Below are 18582 nucleotides of genomic sequence, written 5' to 3'. Positions count from 1 at the left end.
TTGCTCACTTACATCTTCTCCTCCTATTGCAATCGGATGTTTGTTGGGCCTCTTGTCTCCCTTAAGGTCAGATTACCTGCAGTTCAAATGACCTCAGAGACACTGAAACCGACCTTTGTGATTATTATTATACCAGACTCCAGTCAGCCCCAGGAACTGCAGTTGTAAAATACAGCAAAAAAGTCTCACAACACCAGATTTAAGTCCAAACAGTTTATGTGATAGTAAAGCTTGTGGGATTACTATCAAATAAACTGGTTGAACTTCAACCTGGCGTTGTGAGACTTCTTGCTGTGTTTACCCCAGTCCAACGCCAGCATCTCTATGTCATGACTACCATCGACGTTGTAAAATACAGCAGAATTGTTATAACAGACAGGTTATTGTTTGATACCGATAGTGGCAGAGTCACACACACTGGAATTTAAATACATTATATCAATAGACCATGACTCACTCACACTATCAAATGAAACCTAAACTTTGGTTGTGGTGCACTGGATACTGACTGTATTATCATTACATTGGATCTAATGCTGTGTTCACTAACATACTGCAATGTGACTCTTATTATGTGAACAAACACTGTTTATGTTACACTCAGAGTCAGTCAGTGTTTTGCTGGGTTTTCTCTGTGCTCCATCTCCACTCTGATTGGACTGGAGCCTGTGTGTGTGTCATTGTTACACTGACACTCTGTTATTATTGGACAAGTAGCAAGTCACTGTCACAATACCCGGCTGATTGACGGCAGCGCAGAGCAATGGGAAGAGGGGGCGGTGCTGGAGGACTGAACGGGAGCGTTCGGTCCTCCAACCAATAGGAGAGGAAGAGGGGCGGGCCCAGCTTTGACTGGAGCATGCGCAGTGTGAGTAATGGCGGTGGAAAGCCGGTTTTGTTTTGGGCTGGGAAATCTGTTCGAGGTGATTGACGGTACGGAGAGAGCAATGGATCGCCCAGGTGGGTGAAAACGCTGCGTAAGCATGTTGTGTAAGCAGCAAACCGCGGAAGAGGTCTTCCCGGACCTAGTTTGTACCGAGCAGGGCTGCAGCTCCTCAGGTTCGCTCCGGGTTAACGTTCGCCATCTTTATTGGGGGCAGCACACAGCGGTGCGCATGCGCGGCCGCCATGTTTGTAGCGGGCAATGATGTCATTGAGAGGGAGGAGCTTGTTCCCCATTGTTCAGAATGGAGACAACTTGTCCATCAAACTGCATCAACCCTCTGAGTCCCAATGTCTCATTGATGAGGCAGAGCGGTGACACAGAAGGAAAAATAAAGGGAAATAAAAACAGAAAATGTTGGAAAATCTCAGCAGATCTGACAGCATCTGTGGAGAGAGAATAGAACGCTCTCTCCACTCACATTGTCTGTACATTTGAGACTTGATTACCTGTAAAAATTTGCATTCCAATCATTATTTTGTGAATTGAGTTTGTGTCTTTCTATGCCTTGTTTGTGAACAGAACTCCCACTCACCTGACGAAGGAGCAGCACTCTGAAAGCTAGTGGATTTTGCTATCAAATAAACCCATTGGACTTTAATCTGGTGTACTGAGACTTCTTACTGTGTTTACCCCAGACCAACGCCACCATCCCCACTTCAGAGAAAATAGAACCAACGTTTCGAGACTGGATGACCCATAAAGCTTGTACATGTGTAAACAGAGCATGTAAACTTCGACACCTCCATGTACCTTTGTACACCTCTATCAATCTACTTTGCTCCAAGGAGAACAACCCCAATTTATCTTAAAAAATGGACACTGCAAGAAGGTAAAAGTGAAGGTAAGAGTTTTATAAATTTTCTTAAATAATTTAATTGGTGCTCGAAATGTCAGTCAGTGGGGTTAAGTGCTGCACTTGTGAGATGTGGGAGATCTGTGATGCTTCCAGCGTCTCGAATGACTATATCTAGAGGAAGTGCACCCAATTGCAGCTCCTTACGGCCAGCATGGATATGTTGCAGCAGCAGTAGGATGCACTGAGGAGCATAAAGATAGTGGAAAGTGTCATAGATAGGAGCTTTAGAAACTTGGTCACACCTAAGGTGCAGGCAGATAGATGGGTGACTGCTAGAAGGGGCAGGCAGTCAGTACAGGAATCCCCTGTGGTCATCTCCTTCTCTAACAAGTACACTGTTTTGGATACTGTTGGGGGGTTATAGCCTATCGGGGGATAAATACAGCAGCCAGAGCACTGGCAACCCGGCTGGCTTTGTTATTCAGCAGGGAGGTACAAAGAGCACTAGAGCAATAGTTATAAGGGGCTCTATAGTTAGGGGTGCAGATAGGTGCTTCTGTGAGTATGAAAGAGACTTCAGGATGTTATGTTGCCTCCCTGGTGTCAGGGTCCAGGAAGTCCCTAAAAGGGCAGTAAGCATTCTGAAGCGAGAGGGTGAACAACCAGTGGCCATGGTACATATTGGTTCAAAGGTAGGAAGAGTGACGATGTCCTGCAACAGCGGTTAAGGGAGTTAGGTAGAAAGTTAAAAAGCAAGACCTCTTGGGTTGTAATCACAGGATTGTTCCCTGTGCCACCTATCCACTGTCATCTCTTTAAGTAACTCTCCCCAATCGATCAAGGCCAACTCATTTCTCATATCCTCATAGTTTTCTTAAGATTTCGCACCCTCGTCTCCGAATCAACTACTTCAATCTCCAGCTTGATTTTAAATAATCTATCATGTTATCATTCCAGGAATTCTCTTCTACGGCATTGTGGCTAATTTGACTTGCTCAATCTCCGTGCAAATTAAAATCATCTATGATCACCAATACTCCCTGATCACATGCATCTCTAATTTTGTGTTTAATGCCATTCCCAACATCACCACTGCAGTTTGGAGGTCCATATCTGACATCCACTAATGTTTTTTGCCCTTCGGCGACGGGGGGACAGTATAGAATTCTTCCTATGAGGCCCTTGATTTTAGTTTACTACAATATGAGAATATTGTAGTGCTAACCCACTGTGCTGCCCTAGAAATCACTACTGGATTATTGAACCCCTTCGTAATCGTAAGATCAAGGTCAGGGGGTGGGAACTCCTGCACACAGACATAGAACATAGAACATTACAGCGCAGTACAGGCCCTTCGGCCCTCGATGTTGCGCCGACCAGTGGAACCAATCTAATGACCCTCTAATCTAAACTATTCCAATGTTATCCATATTCCTATCCACTGACCATTTGAACGCCCTTAAAGTTGGCGAGTCCACAACTGCTGCAGGCAGGGCATTCCATGACCTTACTACCCTCTGAGTAAAGAACCTACCTCTGACATCCGTCCTATAATTACCGCCCCTTAATTTAAAGCTATGTCCCTTTGTGTTAGCCATCACCATCCGAGGTAAAAGGCTCTCACTATCCACCCTATCCAATCCTTTGATCATCTTGTATGCCTCATGGGACGTGGGAGCCCCGCCCCCACCCATTGCTCCCCCTCCCTGGAGCCCCGCCCCCACTCACTGCCCCCCTCCCTGGAGCCCCGCCCCCACCCATTGTTCCCCTCGCCTCCCAGAAGCCCCGCCCCAGCCATTGTTCCCCTCGCCCTTCCCCTCCCGGGAGCCCTGCCCCGAATCATTGTTCCCCTCCCCCTCCTGGAAGCCCCGACCCCTCCCATTGTTCCCCTGCCCCTCCCGGGAGCCGTACCCCTGTCCATTGTTCCCCTTCCCCTCCCCCTCTGGGGCCCTGCCCCCAATCATTGTTCCCCTCCCCATCCTGGGAGCCCCGCCCCCACCCATTGTTCCCCTCCCCATCCTGAGAGACCCGCCCCCACCCATTGTTCCCCTTCCCCTCCTCGAGCCAAGGTTTCTGGTCATGCGGCTGGTGGCTCCGCCCAGAGTGAGAAGCCGCTCGGTGATCTCCCCCCTCCACCGCGTCCCAGGACTGCGCATGTCCAAAGGAAGAAGGGAATCTGCACATGTGCGGGGCTGTGCCCAACCTCTGTGACCGGCAAGCTTAGATGTTGACCAATGGGAGAGTTGGGGGACTGGAAAATCTCTGGTCCTCCAGCGAATCGAACCGTGAGCTTTGTGTGAATGAAGATTGAGCCTCAGAAAACCTAAAACTTCCTCCTCTCTCGCATCTGTGTGTAAAACACTCCCGCATTTCCATTTCTTCTTAATTTCTAGTTCTGTAATATATTACTGCATCTATATTATATATTTCCAGTCATAAACTCATTGAAGCACAGAAGAAGCTAATTGGGTAACCTTGAGATGAGTCTGAGGGAGACACTGGGACTGTGGGACTGACAGTGAGCACCTTGAGGTGAGTCTGAGGGGGACACTGGGACTGTGGGACTGACAGTGAGCACCTTGAGGAGAGTGTGGAGGGGGACACTGGCACACTGGGACAGGAAAGCAGCACCTTGTGAGAGGGGGATACTGGGACACCGAGAAAGGCAAGCAACACCTTGAGGAGAGTATGAGAGGGGCGATCACTGGGACACCAGGGCAGAGTGTCAGCACCTTGAGGAGATTATGAGGGGAGGGCACTGGGATACTGTGACAGACAGTCAGCTCCTTGAGGAGAGTGTTCGTGGGGCTCACTGTGACTGAAGATCAGAGAGTCAGCACCTTGAGGAAAGTGTGAGAGGGGGACACTGAGACAGACAGTCAGCCCCCCGGGGGGGGGGGAGGTGGCGGTGGTCACTGTGACACTGGCATAGACAATCGGCACCTTGAGGAAAGTGTAGGAGGTGTAAACTGGGGCAGACCGTCAGCACCTTGAGGAGAGTGTGAGAGGGGGAAACTGGGACACTGCGACAAGACAGTCAGCAACTTGAGGAGACTGTGAGGGGGGACACTGGGATAGTGGACAGACAGCACCTTGAGGAGAATGTGAGAGGGGGTCATTGGGATTGTGGGACAGACAAATAGCGCCGTGAGAAGAGTGTGAGGGGGGACACTGCGATAGCGGGACAGACAGTCAGCACCTTGAGGAGAGTGTGAGAGGGGGTCATTGGGATAGCGGGATAGAAAAGTAGTGCCTTGAGAAGAGTGTGAGTTGGGGGAACTGGGACATCGGGAAAGACAAGCACCTCCTTGAAGAGAGTGTGAGAGGGGGACACCGGGGCAGACAGTCAGCACCTTGAATTGATTGGAACGGGAGCCTAGCAGGGAAGACAGTGGAACAGCAATGGCAGGAGTGTTTAGAGGCACAACAGAAATTCAGGAGGCACAAGAGAAATTCATCCCAAGCAGGAGGGAACATGTCACAGGGAGGATGAGGCATCCATGGCTGAAGAGGGAAGCCAAGGACAGCATCAAGGCAAAAGAGAAAGGTTACCAAGTGGCCAGGATTAGTGGGAAACCAAAGGATTGGGAAGCATTTAAAAGCAAGCAGAAGACAAGTAAACAAAGGAATGGGGTTGGGGGGTGGGGGGCAGGGGATGAAATATGAGTCTAAACTGGCTAGAAATATAAAAGAAGATAGGAAGAGTTTTTTTTTCAATATATAAAAGGTAAGAGAGAGGCATTGGACCTCTCGAAAATGAGGCTGGAGAAGTGATAATGGGAAATGAAGAAATTAAAGAGGAATAGAATGGTTACTTTGCATCAGTCTTCACGGTTGGAGACACCAGTGGGATTCCAGAGCTCCAGCAGAGCCGGGGGCACAGGTAGTGACCATCACGAAGGAGGTCTGGGAAAATTGGAAGGTCAGAAGGTGGATAAATCATCTGGACCAAATGGACTACATCCCAGTGTTCTAAAAGAGATAACTGAGGGAATTGTGGAGGCATTGGTGGTGATCTTTCAGGGATCACTGACTCAGGGACAGTACCATAAGACCGTAAAGTAGCTAATGCAACATTGTTGTTTAAGAACGGAGGGAGGCAGAAGATTGGAAATTATAGGCCAGTTAGCCTGACTTCGGTCATTGGCAAGATTTTATAGTTCATTATTAAATATAAGATCGCAGAAGTGCATGTTCAATTATGACTGAGTCAGTTCAGATTTGCAAAGGGGAGCACATGACTGACAAATCTGTTAGAGATCTTTGAGGAGCAAACAAGGAAGTTAGATAGGAGAACAAGTGGACCTGATTTATTTCGATTTCCAGAAGGTCATTGATAAGGCACTGCATAAGACACAGTTAAATAAGTTAAGTGCCAATGGTGTTGAGAGCAAGATCCTGGATGGAGAATTGGCTGAATGACAGAAGGCAGAGAGTGGGGATGAAGGGATCTTTTTTCAGGATGGCAGCCAGTGACTAGTGGTGTGCCTCAGGGGTCGGTGCTCAGAAGACAACTTTTCAAAACATACATCAATGATTAGGAAGCATGAAATGGAAGTACAGTTGCTAAGTTTGCAGGTGATACAAATATATGTAGAGAGACAGGGAGTATTGAGGAAGTTGGGGTTGGAGGGCTGCAGAAGGACTTGGACAGGTTAGAGAGTGGGCACAGAGGTGGCAGATGGAACACTATGAGGAAAAGTATGAGATTATGCACTTTGGAAGGAGGAATAGAGGCGTAGACTATTTTCTAAATGGGGAAATACTTAGACAATCAGATGCACAAAGGAATTTGGGAGTCCTTGTTTAGGATTCTGTAAAGGTTAACCTGAAGGTTCACTCGGCAGTTAGAAAGGCAAATGAAATGCTGGCATTCATGTCGAGAGGGCTCACACCAGGCTAGGGCCCACACCAGGCTGGGTCCCACACCATGTTCAGACAGAGATGAGGTTCAGATTCACACAAGGTTCGGACTAAGACAAGGCTCAGAGTTAAACAAGGTTGGGACGCAGACCACGCACAGACTCATCTCAGCTTCACAATCATAGAAACATTGAAATATGGTAAAAGCAGGAGTGGGCCATTCAGGCCTTCGAGCCTGCTCCGCCATTCAGTTTGATCATAGCTGATCATCAACTTCAATATCCTGACCATCCCTTCCTCCCATATCACGTGATCACTTTAGCCCCAAGAGTTATACATCATTTCTTCCTGAAATCACTAAAGGTTTTGGCCTCAGCTACTTTCTGTGGTACTGACGTACAAAGATTATCTGGGTGGAGAAAATTCTCCTAATCTATGTTCCAAAGGTTGATGCTTATCCTCAAACCATGAACCTTACTCCTCAACTTCCTGAGCCTCGGGGACATTCTTTCTGAATCTCCCCTGTCTAAACCTGATCCAATATTGTATGTTTCACCCTAATAAACTCCAATGAATAAAGCCCTAATCGACTTAGTCTCTCTTTCCCTCACAGATTGTTATCCCAGGAATCGGTCTGGGAAACAGTTGCTGTATTCCCTCTGTACAAGAACATCCTTTCTCAGATAAGGACACCAAAATTGTACACAATACTCAAAGTGTGGCCTCAGCAATGCCCTGTACACCTGCAGTAACACATCTCTATTCCTGTACTTAAATCTTCTCCCTTTGAAGACCAGCATACCATTGGCCTTCATTACTGCCTGTCCTACTTGTGTGCTTACTTTCAGTTACTGATGCGTGTGTACACCAAGGTCTTGGTGAGTAGCCACCTCTCTCAATTTACACCCATTCAAATAATAATCCATCTTCCTATTACTGCTGCAAAGAGGTAACCTCACACTTATGAACCTGTTTGAAGTCATTGCATCCTTCCAACCTTCGTTCTGAGAAACCGCCGAGGGCTGATTGTTTTGGAAGCATTTTTTGGAGTTTCAATGCTGGGTCCGGTTCCTCCTGCTCAGCCTCGGAAGTGAGTGGGGTTCAGCAGAAGGAGCTCACCTCTTCCACCGTGAGCATTGTGGCCCAACTTCCCTTTATCGGGAGACAATGTGGTCGAGAGGCTAAACCCGCTGTGTCCATTTCAGTCTCCGAGCTTCCCACTGGCGGAGATGGAGAGCAGTAGCCGGAGTGCCTGGAATTCTTTACAACGTTCCCAGTGTGCTGAGAATAGATTTTTCAGGCACAGCTTGGGACTTCATGGCTTGTGAATGATTGAAGTATTCCATAGGATGGTAACTCCGCGAGCGGACTTGAACTTGCCTCATAATCACGTGGACCCATTGCCAGGATTCATTACTAATAACCTATCAACTGCCTTTAAGTGCCTCTCCCTGTTGGTGGGAATGGCACTGGATGTCAACTTCCACCTTCGGAATCAGACTTATCTTTGTGTGATCTTACCATGAACAACTCTGCTTGGGCTATTCCAGTTGTTGAAGAGGGGGGGTGGTGGTGGGAGGCGGGGTGTTGTCCTCTAATTGAAGATGAACCTGGATAGTTTGGTGTCCAAGGAGGCTGTGGGATGGTTTTCTGAATCTGCTTTCACTGCTGGGTTGCTCTTTCTGCTGGACCATTGGTAATGTGGGCACTGTCCTAACGCATAAGAACATACGAAATAGGAGCAGGAGTAGGCCATCTAGCCCTTCGAGCCTGCCCCGTCATTTGACAAGATCATGGTTGATCTGAAGTGGATCAGTTCCACTTTCCCACTTTCTCCCCATAACCCTTAATTCCCCTGTCTATCAGAAACCTATCCACCCGTGACTTAAACATATTCAGCGAGGTAGCCTCCAACACTTCAACGGGCAGAGAATTCCAGAGTCTCACTACCCTTTGAGTGAAGAAGTTCCTCCTCAACTCTGTTCTAAACCGCCCCGCCCCTTTATTTTGAGGCTGTGTCCTCTCGACCTGCTATCCTTTCTAAGCGGGAAGAAACACTCTACCTCTACCCTATCTCAACCCTTCATTATCTTATATGTCTCTATAAGATCCCCCCTCAGCCTTCTAAACTCCAGCGAGTACAGACCCAGTCTATTCAATCTCTCCTCATAGGTTAACCCCCTCATCTCTGGTATCAGCCTAGTGAACCGTCTCTGCACTCCCTCCAAGGCCAATATATCCTTCCACAAATACGCCAACCAAAACTGCACACGGTATTCCTGTTGCGGCCTCACCAGTACCCTGTACAGCAACGCATCAAATATTGCTCAACTTCATGCAATGCAGAAACTCCTGACTGATGGAGGGTGGTCCATTTTTAGAAATCAACACCTGAAGAATGTCTGGTGACAAGAAAGAGGTGTGAAGTTTCTCCACTCTTCTCCTTGTGTTTGATTAACTCATCCTGTGTATGACCATCCATTTTGAATGAGCATCTACCAATATCAGGAACACAGACCCCATGAACGGTCCGGCACTGTCCATGTGCAGTCACGTCTACGGCCAACACAAATGTAAAGAATAGTGACTGGTGACAGTCCTGCCCTTGTTGATATTGCCAACACTGACACACAAGCAAATATCTGTATCCATACCTGGCCACCAGACGTGACAATTTGGAGGATCTGAAGTTTGCCACTCCTGGGTGGCCATGGTAAAGTTCGGCCAGGTTGGGATGGTGTCTCAGGATGACACTCTTGAACCCCATAGGAGTATGCCATCTTCCACAGTCAGCTGTTCTCTGCCACTCCAATATGGGTGCAATTCAGGCTGTAACGGCCTTTTGTTACCCCCATCAGCTCTTACTTCTTCAGTTTATTCAGGACTGGGTAAGTTTGCCTCCACAGCCAAATATTATTGGCTGCCACTGGGAGAATTTTGAAAAAGTTCATGATTACTGTCTGTTCCACTGGGGATGTGACCAGTGTCTGTTAATTGTTACCAGCTCAAGGTACCTGCCTTCGCGGCTCGGCCTCCTAGTTACCCGTGTTCAGAGGACAATTAAGTGTCAACCACGTTGTTGTGGCCCTGGAGTCACGGTTAGGCCTGACCACGTAAGGACAACAGATTTCCTTTCCTGGGACATATGTGAACCAGTTGGGGTTTTCCCGACAATCAACAATGTTTTTATGGTCACAAGTGAATTCTAAACTCCTGATCTATTTATTCAAATTCCACCATCTGCTGTGATGAGATTGGAACCCGGGTGCCCAATACTTTAGCTGAGTTTCTGTATTAATAGTCGAGTGATAAAACCACCTGTCCACATCCTGAGTGTACACACTCTGAGTTCTGGTAACCAAGACACTCCATATTATATACATCTGCAGAGCTCCTGGAGTGGACAGCATTAACTGTCTCAATCAGGGAGCTCATGTTCCAATAACTCCACCTGAGGGTTATCTGAAAAGTCTTTAAATATGTCTCTCTGCCACTTTCTGTGCTTCTCTGTCTCTGTCTGTCTGTCTGTCTGTCTGTCTCTGTCTCTCTCACTCTCTCTCTCTCACTCGCTCTGTCTTTTGCTCTTGTTGTTCCCATTTTACTCATTCAGTCTCACTCTTTCCCATTCACTCCCGCTCTCTTTCTCTATATCTGTTTCTCTCTGTCTCTGGCTATTTCCCTTTGCCTCACTTTTTGTCTCCCATTTTCCCTTCCTCTCCCTTTCCCTCTTTTATTTCAACCTCCAGTTTGTCTTCTTCTGTCTCCCTTTCTCCTTCCCTGTATATCACCTTCGCCATTTTCTCTACTCTCTATCCCTGTCTCTCTCACTCTGTGAGAGTTTCTCTCTGTCTCTGTTCTTTCTCTCTCTGTCCGTTTCTTTCTCTGTACCTGTTAGAAACTCTTTCAAACTCTGTTGTTCTCCATTTCTTTATGTTTTTCCCTCTCTAAGCCAATGTTTCTCTCTATGACTCTCAAGGTTGCTAACACTGCCCCCTCTCTCTCTCTACCTGTAACTATTTCTGCTTCTGCGAGGGTGTTTTGTTGTTTACAACATGAATGCCCAAAAGAAAGAGTCAGGGGACTTGTGGTTGCAGTTTCCTGTCAGGGTTTATTGAGTTGAAGAATTACAGTAAGGGGGTATTTCAAGAGATCTTTTAGCTGCTGTCTGAAGTGAGTCTGTGTCACAGCATAAATGACAGTATTTGTGCAGCAACTTGTGAGTTGTAGCATGAAGCCCAATTCCATAACAAAAAGATCTAACCTTACTGATTCATAGCCCAAATTATACATCCGAATCCATATAGTATAAACCATTAATGTCGACCATAAGATGATGAAATTGGCTGAGATAACAAACAGTAAAATGATGGATTTTCTTCGACTCTCCATCTCTGGGTCACTAGGGTTCTCCCCGCTGCTGTGAGCCCGGAGTCTCCTGCGGGCCCTGCTGCTCACTAAAATGAGTCTGACAGTGAGAGCATTGAGCAGCAGAATCAGGACGAACGGGACACACGGGGTTAGAATGTTTTGGAGGAACTCGATTGTTCCCCAGACCAGAGATTCTGCAGTTTCCACTGAGAAAACACAAAACCAGGGATTGTTCACCAGCTGATATCGATTCAATAACATAAAATACCAGGAAATGTTCTTTAAACAGCTCAGCACCGTCACTGTTCCCAGAACCACAGCCGCCGATTTCTCAGTGCAATATTTACTTTTCAACTTGAGGCAGCAAATGGCCACAAATCGATCAAAGGTGAAAGTGACGGTGAACCAGACAGAACAGTCAGTGGCTGCGTAAAGCAGGACGGCATGAATGTTACACACGGGGAACGACAGCAGGAAGTAAAACTGTTTCCAATAAACAATGGGAATGTGTCTCAATATCAGGTCGAGGATGACAACCAGCAGATCCCCCGCTGACATGGCCACCAGGTAATGAGTGACACATTTGGACAGACCACAGTTTCTGCTCATCAATGTCACAATTGTGATTATGTTCACTGTCAGGGAGGAAATAAAGAATAAAATTAGATATGATTCAGGGGAATAAGTTACCATTTAGACTGCAGATGCAACATTTTTTAAAAAAAAAAATGTGCACACACACAAAATCAATTTTTTTTATGATCCAGCACATCTCTTGGAGAGTGAGAGGAAAGTGGAACATCTGGAGGAAACCCAGGCAGACACGGGGAGAAGGCCTGAAAGGGGTCTTATAAAGTTGTAGCGTTACCTCCCGCCTCCTAAACTCAATCCCTTGATTAATGAAGGCCAGTACACCATACGCCTTCTTGACCACATCCTCCACCTGCAAGGCCCATTTAAGAGTCCTATGGACCCGGACCCCAAGATCCTTCTGCTCTTCAACACTGCTAAGACTCCTACCCTTGTTGTTGTACTCCTTCATCCCATTGGTCCTGCCAAAATGGACCACTACACATTTATCTGCGTTGAAGTCGATCTGCCACTTCTCCGCCCAGCCTTGCCTCCTATCTATGTCACGCTCAACTTCTGACATACCTCCAGACTATCCACAACACCACCAACCTTTGTATCATCTGCGAACTTGCTAACCCATCCCTCCACTTCCTCATCCAGGTCATTTATGAAAATGACAAACAGCAAGGGTCCTAGAGCAGATCCCTGGGGCACTCCACTAGTGACCAACCTCCATGCAGAAAAGACCCATCCACAACCACTCTCTGCCTTCTGCAGGCAAGCCAGTTCTGGATCCACAAGGCCAAAGGCCCTTGGATCCCATGCCCTCTCACCTTCTCAAGGAGTCTTGCATGGGGGACCTTATCAAACGCCTTGCTGAAGTCCATGTAAACCACATCCACCGCTCTTCCTTCGTCAATGTGTTCAGTCACATTTTCAAAGAAATCACCTAGGCTCGTAAGGCATGCCCTGCCCTTGACAAAGCCACGCTGACTATTTTTGATCATTGTAAACTTCTCTAAATGCTCATAAATCTTGTCCTTCAGAATCCTCTCCATCAACTTACCAACCAATGAGGTCAGACTCACCGGTTGGTAATGTCCCGGGCTAAAATAATTATTATGAAATGACTCAAAATGTAGTCGTGGTATGAATCCATTCTGGCCTCCCAGATTGCCTGGATACACTACAGTTCACCTACCCGCCCCCACCCCCCAACAGGTCCACAGACGCCATCTCCCTGGCTCTACAGTGAACTCTGTAACAATGTAACCCTGTACACAGAGAAGGAGAGAGGGCTGAGTGTAATTCTGCAATCATCTCAACGCGATGTGGATCCATTCAAACAGCTGATGGCAGCAGAGAAGAGGCTGTTCTTGAGTCGGCAACATGATGATATCATAGTTAGCACAGCTATCTCACAGGGAACTGGGTTTGATTCCTGGCTTGTATCACATCTTTTTGTGAAAATAATAAACCACCTCAATTCAAATCAAATCAAATCAAATCAAATCAGTCTTTCACATCTCAAGAGCCCTGGTCTTACCAATGCACTTCTGCAGGTTGATGATGTACACAGGCTGGCTGTGATGGATAATGAATTTACAAGGCTCAATGTGGATATTGGGGTTAGGGTTAGAGAAACTGGACTTGCTCAAAGTGGATCCTTTCCAGAGAAACACCACACGTTTTTGGAACAGGAGAAATCCCAACAGCCTATATGTGAGAATGGAATTGGTTTCAAAGTTAAAAAAAAAACTTGATTGGTGATGGCAGAATCCCAGGAATTGAACCGGGTTCCCTGATTGTGTGAGACAGCAGTGCTAACCGCTGTGCCATATTGTCATCCTGCAGGATGCCCTGGAGACATCCAAGATCACGCCCAAGACTACGGACCCAAATTTACCAATTGGAGGCGAAGGGCCAGATTTGGACGTAAAACGAATCCAAGCCCGGAATCCTCACCCGTAGGCTTTTTGCCGTCTCCGATCCGGTCCACGTTGTGGGCGGGGCTTGGCTCTGCCGGAATGATCGGAGCTCTGAACTGCGCATGCTCAGTTCGGAAGAAAATCTGAAACAGCGCCCCCGGCGGGGGGGGGGGGGGGGGGGGGGCGATCAAGGTGGGGGTCCGCTAGCGGGGGGGTGGGGGGTTGCCCCCCAGGGGGTTTGGATCGAGGGGTAGGGGGTGATGGTCTGCCGGGGTGGTTAGAGATGGGTCTGCGAAGCATGTTCAGAGGTTCCTCTATCGAATAGGAATAGGGTACTGGTGAGGCCGCAGCTGGAGTACTGTGTGCAGTTTTGGTCGCCGCACTTACGCAAGGATATTTTGGCCTTGGAGGGAGTGCAGAGGAGGTTTACTAGGCTGATGCCAGAGTTGAGGGGGTTGAGCTATGAGGAGAGGCTGAATAAACTAGGCTTGCACTCGTTAGAGTTTAGAAGAATGAGGGGAGATCTCATTGAGACGTATAAGATGATGAATGCGATGGATAGGATCGAGGTGGAGAGACTCTTCCCACTCAGAAAGGACAGTAGGACTAGGGGGCACAGCCTCAAGATAAAGGGGGGGGGGTGCGGTTTAGAACGGAGTTGAGGAGGAACTTCTTCACTCAAAGGGTGGTGAATCTCTGGAATTCTCTGCCCGTTGAGGTGGTGGAGGCTGCCTCGCTAAATATTTTTAAGACGCGGGTTGATGGGTTTTTGATAAGCGAGGGGATTAAGGGTTATGGGGAGAGGGCGGGAAAGTGGAACTGAGCCACGACAGATCAGCCATGATCTTATTGAATGGCGGGGCAGGCTCGAAGGGCTAGATGGCCTACTCCTGCTCCTATTTCTTATGTTCTTATGAATCCACTTTGGATTTTTATTCTGCAGGTTGCTTGCAGCACGGATGCGGAACAGATCTGAAGATGGTGAAGTGGGATTTGGTGGTAGAATTGGGTACGTGGTTCATTAAATCGATTTTAATGCATGCTAATACATTTAAATCTTTGGATCACCCGATTGGGGTGCAGACCGGATCCCCGCCCAAATGGGTGTCGGTAAAGGTGTGATCTGCCCGGTTTCGGGTGCAGATCACGTTACAGGCCCGATTGGTAAAATCAGATCCACCATCATCAACATATCCATTTAGGAAATGATCAGAAAATAATCTGAGGGACAGAATTAATCTCCTCTTCAAAGGGTAAAGATTTATGAACGTTATTCAGCATGGCTTTGTCAAGGGTGATCATGTCTAACAATGTGCTGGAATATACTGAGGAGGTGACTGGATGAGTAGATGAGGGAAATGCAGCCGATGTAGTCTACACGGACTGTAGAGAAGTTTTTGACAAATTCTCCATGGGAGACTGCACAACGGTTGGAGCCAGGGAAATTTGGAAAATTACATTCAAAAGTGGCTGAGTGGCAGGAAGCAGAGGGTGATGGGTGAAGTTTGCTTATGTGACTGCAAACCTGTGTCCAGTGGGGTTCCACAGGGATCTTTCCTGGGTCCCTTCATGTTTGTACTGTAACACTAATGGTCTAGACATGAACGTGTGAGGTATGATCCATAAGTTCACAGATGGTACAAAAATTGGCAGCGTGGTAAATATCGAGGAGGAAAGCGTTAGATTTCAGGAATCAAAAAGAACAAAAAGAACAAAAGAACAAAAACAGCCCGGGAAACAGGCCCTTCATCCCAACGAGCCCGCGCCGCCATTATAACATTCCCAGTTCCCCCTCCACCCATGACCCTTATCTATGTTTATGGCATTCCACATTGAGGGAAACTAATTTAGGGTCAATTTATTACCTCCAATCAGCCTAATAGCACATCTTTGGGTGTGGGAGGAAACCGGAGCACCCGGAGAAAACCCACGCAAGCACGGGGAGAATGCGCAAACTCCCACAGACACTGGCCCAAATCCATGTGTCTGCACAGCAAACAGTGATAGTCACTGAGAATCATTGAATCCTACAGTGCAGAAGGAGCCCCTTCGACCCATTTAGTCTGCACTGAGCACAATCCCACCCAGGCGAAATCCCCATAACCCCATGCATTTACCCAGGCAATTCTCTCTGACACTAAGTCCAATATATCCTGGCCCATCCATCTAACCTACAAGTCTTCGGACTGTAGGAGGAAACTGGATCACCAAAACGAAACCCATCCCGGGGAGAAATCGAACACGTATCCCTGGCACTGCGGGGCAGCAGTGCTAGCCACTATGCCACCCTGCTGAGGAAACTGAAAGGCTGGTCAAATGGGCAAATGGGACTTAACAACTGAAAAATGTGAGGCGACACATTTGGGACAACTATCAGGGCAAGGAAACACACCATGTCCGGACGAGTGTGAGGAAGTGCAGGGGACCAGAATGAATTTGGGGTGCCTTTATGAGGATCCCGAAAAGAAAGACAGGTAGATGAGGCAGTTAAGACAATATGTAGGATACTTGCCTTTAGCATCCAGAGTATGGAATACAGCAGCTCGGAGATTATGATGGAAGTCTATAAACTGCTGGTTAAGTCAGAGAAAGAGTACTGTGTGTGGCTCTGGTCATCACACGACAAGAAGAATGTAACTGGAGATGGTGGAGAGGAGATACACCAGGATGCTGCCTGGCCTGGAGAGTTTCAACCAGGAAGGTTGGTTAGGTTTTTTTTTAACTTAGAGCAGAAACTGCTGGAGGGGTACGGGTGGAGTGGATGTTGGTGGCAGTGTTTTTCTTTGAAGTGGGAGAGGGAGACGTGAGTGATGTAGATAAAACTATGTGGCATCGAGATAGGAAGAAACATTTTCCCTTCAGTAGAAGTTTCATTAACCAGCAGGTGTGGAATTAAGGTAAAGGGTAGATTTCTGTGTGGATTTGAGGAAACATGTTTCCATCTACAGGGTGCTGGGATCTACAGCTCAGGGCCTGAGAGGATGGTGGAAGCGGGAACAACCACAAGAGGCATTTAGATCAGCAATTCAAACGCCAGAGTGTATAAGGCTGTGGACCGAGTGCTGGAAAATGGGATTCGATGGGATAGGTGTTTGATAACCAGTTTCAAAATAATGGGCGGAAGAGCCTCATTTTGTGCTGTTAAAACTCGATGTCTGTTCGACCACCCTCAGCAGTGACCCCATCACTTGCAGCTCTCACAGCCCTGGCTGGGACACCAACTGCGTACCAAACCTACGTGTTTGCAAATGTCAATTGCGGCCAGCAGTGAGCGCCCTGGTCTGAGAGAGCCATCCGTCAGCAACACAGAATCTGCCCCCAGATAATCTGGGGGGTCACAGCTCTTTGTGAGCAGCCCCTGACCTGATATAGCCCCAACCCCCTCCCCACCACCTGGACCAATGACCCTCCTCCTTCCACCAAACCAACGGCATGCACAGTGGCTTCAGGGCATCCCTCCCTGCCCCACTGTGCATGCAGAGAGGCAGTGATGCCCCCTCCCTACCCCACTGTACATGCAGAGAGGCAGTGATGCCCCATTCCCTACCCCACTGTGCATGCAGAGAGGCAGTGATGCCCCATTCCCTACCCCACTGTGCATGCAGAGAGGCAGTGATGCCCCATTCCCTACCCCACTGTACACGCAGAGAGGCAGTGATGCCCCCTCCCTACCCCACTGTACATGCAGAGAGGCAGTGATGCCCCCTCCCGACCCCACTGTGCATGCAGAGAGGCAGTGATGCCCCATTCCCTACCCCACTGTGCATGCAGAGAGGCAGTGATGCCCCATTCCCTACCCCACTGTGCACGCAGAGAGGCAACAAAGCCCCCCTCCATACCCCACTGTGTATGAAGAAAGGCAGGCAGTGCCCCTCCCTGCCCCACTCTGCATGCAGAAAGGCAACAAAGCCCCTCCCTGCCCCACTGTGCATGCAGAGAGGCAGCGAGACCCACACCTGAAACCACTGTGCATGCAGAGGGGCAGCAAAGCCCCCCTCCCTGCCCCACTGTGCATGCACCCAATTCCATTACAAACTTTAGTTAAATGTGTTTTAAAATAAACTTCAATAATCTACCCAGCCTCCTGCCAGAAATGGGCAGGAGACTTAATCCACTGCATATCCGTTGCTGGTAAAGGTTGCAAGGGGCGAGAATTCGGGTGTGGACCTGAGTTCTAGACTGTCACGCAGTTTTGCTGCTCACCCTGTCATCAATGGGCACAAGAGGAGTTGTAAACCTGCCACAACCCCCTCCTGTGTGTGTGTGTGTGTGTGTGTGTGTGTGTGTGTGTGTGTGAGAGAGAGAGAGAGCAAGAGAACACCGTCAGAGTGTTCCAAAGTATGTGTTGTCCTATTCTTTAATTTGTGTGTGAGTGGGAGTAAGTGTTAATGTCTGATTTCTTCTGTCAACAATTGTGTGTATTAATGTATGTGTGTTTCGGAGTGAATGCGTGTTTGTGTTCCTGCTACTCTAGGAGAGCTTGTGGTGGCACAAGGGACAGCATTGTTGCTTCACAGCACCAGAGGTTCTTGTTCAATTCCAGGCTTGGCCACTGTCTGTGCAGAGTCTGCATGTTCTGTGTGTGTCTGTGTGGGTTTCACCCTGGTGTTTCCATTTCCTCCCACACTCTGAAAGTTATGCTAGTTAGGTGCATTGGCCATGCTATTTCTCCATCAGTGTACAGCTGGAATGTCTTGGGGATTTTCACAGTTATTTCATTGCAATGTTAATGTTCTCATATTTGTGAAATGAATGAATAATGTCACAAAACATGTTCTGTCTCTGTGAGATCTTGCAGTGCACACATAGCCAATAAAATGGATTCTGCGGCCTGCTGACTGGGTGGGTGATTAGCAGTGAAATGGTGTTATGTAGAGAGGGTAAAAAGGATTCTGTCTCATTCTTTTACTTACAAGGGAATAGTGTTTGAGTTCACATGCCTATGGAATGTCACAGCACACAGAAGACATCCGAGCCCATAGGCCCTTAGACAACTGTCAGTGGCTGAAATAGTTAATAACTGGATACAGAGATTCAACAGAGACCACAAAAGCAGCAAACCCAGTGCAGTAAATGACAAGGAAATCAATATATTTAAACGCCCTTTC

General features: G+C 47.8%; 1 long non-coding RNA gene across 2 annotated transcripts in view; it reads left to right on the top strand.

Annotated features, from left to right (window-relative positions):
* The first annotated feature begins 889 nt into the window (after positions 1-889).
* Positions 890-18582, top strand: part of LOC145362588 (uncharacterized) — a 30919-nt gene continuing 13226 nt past the window's right edge. Inside the window, exons 1-3 of one of the 2 annotated variants that reach the window (XR_013890009.1) lie at positions 890-960; positions 1466-1787; positions 14418-14496. This is a non-coding gene — a long non-coding RNA (uncharacterized LOC145362588). Of the gene's footprint in view, positions 961-1465; positions 1788-14417; positions 14497-18582 lie in introns of those variants that run through there. The other variant, XR_013890008.1, reaches the window with a different exon arrangement.

This window comes from Carcharhinus amblyrhynchos, unplaced genomic scaffold (genome assembly GCF_965287045.1).
Source record: "Carcharhinus amblyrhynchos unplaced genomic scaffold, sCarAmb.v2.hapA scaffold_38, whole genome shotgun sequence".
Taxonomy (NCBI): domain Eukaryota; kingdom Metazoa; phylum Chordata; class Chondrichthyes; order Carcharhiniformes; family Carcharhinidae; genus Carcharhinus; species Carcharhinus amblyrhynchos.
The sequence above is the reverse complement of the archived record's forward strand: the minus strand, read 5'-3'. Positions and strand labels throughout refer to the sequence as shown.